Raw genomic sequence first — 8,423 nt, 5'->3', positions numbered from 1 at the left:
CACCACTAGTCATTAAGAAAATGCAAATTAAAACCACAATGAGATATCACCTCACACCTGTTAGAATGGCCATCATCAAAGGACAAAAGATAATAAATGCTGGTGTGGATGTGGAGAAAAGGGAACACTTGTGCACTGTTGGTGGGATTGTAAGTTGGTGTAGTCACTATGGAAAACAGTGTGGAGGATCCTCAAGAAATTAAAAATAGAACAACCATATAATCCAGCAATTCCACTTTTGGGAATATATCTAAAGGAAACAAAAATACCAACTTGAAAATATATCTGTACCCCCATGTCCATTGCAGCATTATTTATAATAGCCAAGACATGGAAACAACCTAAATGCCCATCAGTGAATGAATGAATAAAATAGTTGGGTATATAATAGGAAATTCTATCATTTACAAAGAACTGTGCCAATTTACACTCTTATGAGAAGTATATGAGAGTTCCAGTTGCTCCGCATCCTAACCAACACTTGATATTATCAGTCACTTTAACTTTTGTCATTCTGGTAGGTGTGTAGGAGTATATTACTGTGGTTTTAATTTGTATATCCCTTATGATTAATGATGATGGATACTTTTTTATATGTTCATTGGACATTTGAATATCGTTTTTTAGACATGTACCCATTCAAGTCTTTTGCCCATTTTTTATTGGGTTGTCTTTTTCTTATTAATTTGTAGGAACTTTTCAATACTCTGGATATGAGTCCTTTGTCAGACACTTTTACTGCAAATATCTTTTCCCAAGAATGTCTGTGTCTTGCCTTCTCACTCTCTATATATTATGTCTAGGTTGAATTTTTAGAAAATCATTATATGGAGAAAAGATAGCACAAATAACCTCAAAACACCATTTTAGATCTTTTGATTGGTGGAAATATATGTGACTCTTTTCTTCTTATTTTCACTTCTTAATATTTTCCTAAACTTTTATTTCTCATTATAAATAATAACATTTCTATTTTAAAGCTAATGATATTAGACTCTCATGATGAAATCATGAAATGATAATGATGATGATAAAGATAAAATAGAAAGAAAAAAAATCCAGGAAACAAATTTGATTTTACCATTTGAAATGAAGAAGGAGTTTCTCATCTTATTATTAGAAAACAAAAATTTAAATAGAGGATTCCTAAAGTCTACTCGAAAGCCCTCAGGAGATAACACTGTGAATGGAAGAGAGAGTCTCCAAGGCAAAGCAATACTTGTCTAAGCTCCTCGGCTTTCTCCATTTTCCTTGGGTCATCACTCACCTGCCATGACATCCAGATGCTTCAGCAAGCCCAGGAGTCACTGTTTCCTTCTTGGGACCAATAGGACTAAAGCCAGTGGCGGATAGATAGAGGGGCAGGTTGGTGGCTGAGAGTCCCCCTGGTCAAACTTGAAACAGCCAGTCAGGACACTGGATGAACCTATTACTTATCTTGATGTATTAGAGCTTTTGGTTGAACATGAGACCATGAGTTTGAAAGAATTTAAAGCAACATCTACTTTAAGTTTTCTTTCCTTAGAAGATCCAATTTTTGAGGAGGAAAGCAGTGGAAATGAGAACTATTTGGATGTGTGGTGAGACACTGTTCCTTTAGAATTGGTTTTTAATCATGCTAATCTCACCCATTTGTGCTTGGACACAAGGCACAGCTTCCTTCCTTTGCCATTCCTAAAGGGTATTTTCATTTCTTCTTTTGAATGGAGTTGTTTTATGGGGATACAATTACTTTCCTACATTACTTCATAAGTCTGAGAAATACACTTGCCCTAGAAAGTCTTTTTTTTTTTTTAATATGACATGGAAACTGGAATATTTGGAACATGGAATTTTTTTTTTTTATAAATTTTTATTTATTTATTTTTGGCTGCGTTGGGTCTTCGTTGCTGCGCACAGGCTTTCTCTAGTTGCAGCAAGCAGGGGCTACTCTTTGTTGTGGTGCGTGGGCTTCTCATTGCGGTGGCTTCTCCTGCTGTGGAGCACAGGCTCTAGGCGCGTGGGCTTCAGTAGTTGTACCTCACGGGCTCTAGAGCTCAGGCTCAGTAGTTGTGGCACACGGGCTTAGTTGCTCTGCGGCATGTGGGATCTTCCCTGACCAGGGTTCGAACCCATGTTGCATGCATTGGCAGGCGGATTCTTTACCACTGCGCCACCAGGGAAGTCCCGGAACATGGAATATTTTGAAACTGCTACTGACTGCTAAGAAACATAGCAATTCTATTTTGTTCTATTCCCCACTCCGCGCCTTAAACACTCAAAGAGGCTCACGGATTTCCTTATTTAATATTTCCCAACCATCTAAATCTACAGTTTCCAACTGTAAAACAGGGAGCAAGAGACAACATGGGACGATGCATGAAGATTCTTAAGTCTACCTTCCCTGTGCATCTATGATCACAGTAATACCTTTCTTTAAATTTCCATGTTCAAAAGAGTAGAGCAAAGTTTGATTTTTGTCCCCCAAACGTGTTAACTCCTCTTTGAAAGTATTCATTTTGGAATCTGGAAAGTGTTTGAGAAAGATGCAGGGTTCTGGGCAGCTCAAAGGGGTCGCACACATCCCCGAGCATCCTGTCTGGCTCAATTAACAGGACGAACCCCCTCCCAGTAGCACCGTACAGGTGTTTCAGGGTTACACAACCTGCGCCTTCACCTGGACCTTGTCTTGGGTGCCCCGCTCAGCCTAGGAAGCGCCACCCTCCCCCTCACATTCCCAGGGCAACGAGCAGCTCCCCCACCCCTTTCCTCTGTTTTCCCCTCCAGCCTGACCAAACCCTTCCTTCCTACCTAAATATTCACAAAGCACCAGCACAGACTTCGGAAGCTGGGAAGTCACATGACCACAGTGCCCTTGCCACCCTTTTATACTTCTTACTGAAGTCCATGCTGAACTTTATTTTGTTTTTATTTGTTTTGAATTAGTTTTGTTTTTTGCTCTGTCTCTAACTGTGACAATATCTAATCTTGTCAATGATCCGGCTCAACCAGGGTGTGAAACCGTCTTCTTTGTGAATTAAGCTAGATTTTCCTAAATGTCCTACAGTTTCAAAGTGATGTGAATGCTGTTAGCAATTAAGCTAAGCAGTCTGTCTCTCAGGTTTTCCTTTACAACATTATCGCCAAGACATTTGTCAAACTACAGTTACGTATTGTATGTTTACATACAATAAATATGTTTGGGAGTGAAAAAAAGCACACTGGATTCCCAAACCCACCTGAAAGAGTGTTTCTCCATAGAGACCACCTGCTGTACCTTCCCAGGCAGCTAAAGCTCCACTCAAACTAAGCTGCTCAGAAAACCAGTGGCGCGAGGGTTTACATCCCCCTTACGACTCTGTCTTCTTTTAGGGACTAACTGTAGCATCAACAACAACAAAAGTAATTCCTTGAGTCTCTAGTTCTCTCAAGACCTAATTTTCCCTCCGCTTCTTTTTAACTTATGTTTTACTCTGCAGAAACACAAGCCAAACAGACTTAAAAATCGGCCGTCGAGAAGAACAAGTCCCCAGCTCTCCCTACTTCTGATTCTCCAGCCATCCGTCCCTGGAGATTCCTTCCCAGCCAGGATGCAGAGAAAGGTACCCCTCTTCTCTGGAACACTCCAGGGTTCTTTTTCTTTGGTGGAGAAGCACAAAATGACAATTAGGCAATCCCACTTCCGTCACTGAGATGGCTATGCAAGAGTAAGGGGCTGTTTTCCTGCTCTTGACCTTTCTTCCCACCGAAGTGATTTCAGGCAGGTGTGTGGATCTGGAGACGGGCTGGGTTGGAAATGCTAGCGCTTCAGACCCTGAGGGAGGAATCTCCAGCTGAGGGAAAGGCTACTCCTGATTCGCCATATCATCCCACATTGGCTTGTGTGTCATCCGGCAGGCAAGGTGCCAGATTCTGTTTCCTAACACTGTCAGTGGGTGGCAGGTAGGGGAGGTGAATGCGATGAGATAGGTTTTTATTTGGGTCAACTCCAATAAAATTAAATAAGGGCAAGTGAGGCACTGGAGGGTGGTTTCAGAAAGAAATATCCTGCTAGGATCACCATTTTCTCTGTTTTCAATTCATCAAGTTAACTATAAAATCCTTGAGATTTTGAGCTCTCCAGAAGATTCTAACCGGCAGCCAGAGTTGAGAACCACTGGTCCACACCTACCATTCTATTTATTAATCATTCTATTTATTGATAAGGCTTTGAAAGATATTTGATGAAAGAGCATCAAGGAAGTCCACAATGCTTTGGGTGTATTCAAACAGGTACTTTCTGGAAACTTGCTCCCAATCCTAGAACCAGTATGTCAGAGAAGCAGCCATCCCTGGCAGGGCACAGGGCACCCATCACTTCCCTCCTTCCCATGAACATGTTCTTACAGATGAGCTCTGCTGCAAGTGAACTTGGAGCCGAAAGGGAGGAAAGATGCCGCAGAAGAACAACCCTAAGCCATAGGGGTACGGAGGAGGACAGGGCATTTTCCTCCTGGACCAGGGTGCTGATTATTATGGGATGGTTCTGACTTACAACCTATATACACAGAACCCATCCCAGAATAATTGGATGCCCTATCATTTATTAAATAAAATATTGGAGCCATATCATCTTCCCTTTCCAGACTGCCTTGTGGATAGAAATTCAAATGCAGGGAGACAAGCCTCAGAATTTCTCTCCCATTTTCTTTGGCACTCCAAGGGATTGATACTATGATACTATGTTCGTGTGTGTGTGTGTGTTTGTGTGTGTGTATGTGTATTTCCCCTGAGCTTAATGACAAAAGTCCAGCTAACTCTGAGATCTTCTTTAGACCCCAGTGTAGCCAGGTGCCACTCATCTTGTAGGGAGAATGAGCCACCCATCACAGGAAACCACACGCCCTCTCTGTGGTTCTCTGGTGAAAGCAGGTCCCCCAGACACCCAGAGCTCTCTAGACTGGTGACCCCGGGGGTGATGCCAGTCATCTCCAGTGTGTCCGTGGCAGGCAGGAAACTCTGCAGGAATCTGGTCTCCTCACTGCCAGGTTTGGCTGTCTCGCCTGCTATCGTTTTATTGTTTAGATACAGTAAAGGTTTTCTTTCATTCACTCATATAAATCAAGGGGCCCCAAATGTTCCAGATAACTCTAGATAAAACAAGTGTGGCAACAGTTCATACAAAGTAAGCCGTAGCATCGTGTAGGAAATGCTCCCACTGAACACTGTGCATCTCAGACATCTGGGGAGATGCCCAATACACGTATAAAGCAGGTGCCTGCACACAAATACTGCTAGACATCAGGTAATACCAGCCTGGGGACCTTTTAGTCCTCGTTGTAAATAGAAACCATTGAAAGTATACACCTGAGGAAAAATCAATTTGATTTATAATGTCAATCCCACACGTGTATTTAAAAGTATAACAAAGGAGCCAACCATATTCATTTACTTAAAAAGTGCTCAAACTCTACTTTTGTAAAAATGTCTTTTTTAATTTTTTTAAAAAATTTCCTTTTATTTATTTATTTATTTAGGCTGTGTTGGGTCTTAGTTGTGGCACACGGGATCTTTCGTTGCGGCGTGCAGGCTTAATTGCCCCATGTGGGATTCGTTTCCTCGTGGCATGTGGGACCTTAGTTCCCCGACCAGGGATCGAACTGGTGTCCTCTGCATTGGAAGTCGGATTCTTAACCACTGGACCACCAGGGAAATCCCAAAATGTCTTTTTTTTTTTAATTTTATTGAAGTATAGTTGATTTACAGTGTTGTGTTTAATTTTTGCTGTAGAGCAAAGTGACTCAGTTATACATACATATATTCTTTTTCATATTCTTTTCCATTATGGTTTAGCATAGGATATTGGATACAGTTCCCTATTCTATACAATAGAAAAATGGCTTTTTAATATGACCAAATACATAATAAAACTGACAACTACTCTATGGTTCAGGTCCACATGAATGAACACTTTATTTATTTATTATTAAATTTTATTTATTTATTTATTTTGGCTGCGTTGGATCTTCGTTAGTTGCGGCAAGCGGGAGCCGCTCTTCGTTGCGGTGCATTGGCTTCTCATTGCGGTGGCTTCTCTTGCTGCGGAGCACGGGCCCTAGGCACTCAGGCTTTAGTAGTTGTGGCTCGCAGGCTCAGTAGCTGTGGCTTGTGGGCTTTAGAGCGCAAGCTCAGTAGTTGTGGCGCACGGGCTTAGTTGCCCTGCGGCATGTGGGATCTTCCCGGACCAGGGCTCAAACCCGTGTCCCCTGCGCTGGCAGGAGGATTCTCAACCACTGCGCCACCAGGAAAGTCCCTGAATGAACACTTTAAATGCAGGTTAGTGTAGTCACGACATTATATTATTTCCTTTCCTATCTGGGCCGTGCCCATCCCATCTAATTCTATTATATAATTTTGGATATATACAATGTGGTTCAGTCAACATTTATCGAGGACCTACATAGGCAATACTTTTACATCTTGAAAACAGTTTAAGGAGTATCTAATTTAACCCCATCTGAGGACACTGAGGGCCAGAGAAATGCCTGTGTCCCCATGTCCCCATGTACGCCTCACCTGCCCATGGGTTTTGCTGCACTCTCCCTGGTTAGGGGGCGACAGGAAGGAGGAGCAGAGCTGTTCAGGCCTGAGTTAAAATCCTGCTCTACAGCTCACCACTGCCGTGTAAACAGCCTAACCACTTGGAGTCTTGGACCCCTTCCATCTGTAAAATGGAGATGGGAAAGCCTGCGTTTCAGGGTTGTTACGAGGCTTAAGTAAGATCATGTAAAGTGCTGGACACATAGTCAGTGCTGATAGTAAGTACTCAAGAAATACAAGATCCTTCCTTTCTTCCTCTAGTTTATTCTTTTATTCTTTGGGTTTTTTACTCAATGGTTTTTAAACCCCTCATAAATACCTTTTTGATATGCTAAGAGGTCTTAATAAAAATAACAAATGCCTAGGTAGCTCACTTGGTAGAGTATCAGACTTTTAATCTGAGGGCCCAGGGTTCAAGTCCCTGTCCAGGCACAAAATAAATAAGTAAAGTTAAATTTTTAAAAAAATAATGAAATAAGGAAACCAAGCTTCGCCTTATTATGAAATGTGGTGCTTGAAAAATTACTTGGAACTGGGAGTTTGAGCCGTATTTTACCCACACAGCAATGAGCACCCACATTGGTGGAGGGGTAGGACACTCAGTGTTCAAACCCATTGTCATCCAGGTGGGAACTCGTCAAGTGCTGATAGCAAGTGCTGGCCATGAAGGCACTGGGTGAGGGTAACTGCCCCCCCATCGTTGCTCCCTACGGCCGCTCCCCCAAAACCAAGCGAAGGCTTGCTCCTTCCGCCTCCCTGGATGAAGGTCCCACTGCTGCTTATTCCGTGAGTGTTCTTAGGGTAACGCCAGAATAAGGAGTACCTGCTTTCAATGTGGGGACGTGTATCTTCAAGAGACGCATACTCTTCACGCTGGGCCTGCGCCACTGCACTACCTCTTCCCATGACACAGGTGAGCGCCTGGGGCCAGAGCAAAGATCCCAACAGAGCAAGAGCCAGTGAGGGAAAGGCCGTCAAGCCAGGCTCACGGATGGGGGGCACCGCCGATGGAAAGTGAAGCAGGGACCCCCAAAGTCACCTCGAGCTGGGACAGGTGAGTGGTGATCACCAGAACCAGATTTCTTGAACTTATTTACAAAACAGAAACAGACTCACAGACTTAGAGAAGGAACTTATGGTTACCAGGGGGGAAGGGTGGTGGGGAGGGATACTTAGGGAGTTTGAGACTGACATGTACACACTGCTATATTTTAAATGGATAACCAACAAGGACCTACAGTATAGCACAGGGAATCCTGCTCAATATTATGGAACAACCTAAATGGAAAAAGAATTGGAAAAAGAATAGATACATGTATATGTGTCACTGAATCCACTTTACTGTACACCTGAAACTAACACAGCATTGTTAATCAACTATATGCCAGTATAAAGTAAAAAGTTTAAAAAAAAACAAGAACCAGATTTCTGCTCAAAATTTCACAGAAACATGAGTCAACTGTAAGCAGTGCCAGAATAATGAGCAGAGGGGCTAGAGAGTAAACATAAGATTAATCAATCTATAATACTTAGATAAAATTTTAATAATATCTTCAGAAAATACCCTTGCTGCAGGCTCCTTGAAATGTTTAACACAAATATATCTCCCCACAAATCTAAATTGTCCGGAAAAAAATGTTTTTCATTTTGCCACTCTGGTTCCACATCTTATTTTTACAGCCTTTTTGTGCCATATTTTGAATGTGTTTGTTAAACCACCCTCTTTATATATAATCAGTGCATTGCAATGGGTTTTGATTGTTGTCATTTTTAATTTTAAAAACTCATATATAGCTCATTGGTTTATCATTGTAATGTCTTTTATTGAAAAAAAAATCAAAATTAAACAAGCAACCACTAAGGCT

The 8,423-nt window shown here is 42.0% G+C and overlaps 1 non-coding gene across 1 annotated transcript; it reads left to right on the top strand.

Annotated features, from left to right (window-relative positions):
* The first annotated feature begins 6,917 nt into the window (after positions 1-6,917).
* TRNAK-UUU (transfer RNA lysine (anticodon UUU)) lies at positions 6,918-6,990 on the top strand. The gene has a single exon. It is a non-coding gene; the product is annotated as a tRNA-Lys (tRNA).
* Positions 6,991-8,423: the final 1,433 nt, after the last annotated feature.

The sequence above is a fragment of the Balaenoptera ricei genome, chromosome 14, assembly GCF_028023285.1.
Source record: "Balaenoptera ricei isolate mBalRic1 chromosome 14, mBalRic1.hap2, whole genome shotgun sequence".
Lineage (NCBI taxonomy): Eukaryota > Metazoa > Chordata > Mammalia > Artiodactyla > Balaenopteridae > Balaenoptera > Balaenoptera ricei.
This window is presented reverse-complemented; position numbering and strand designations above follow the sequence as displayed.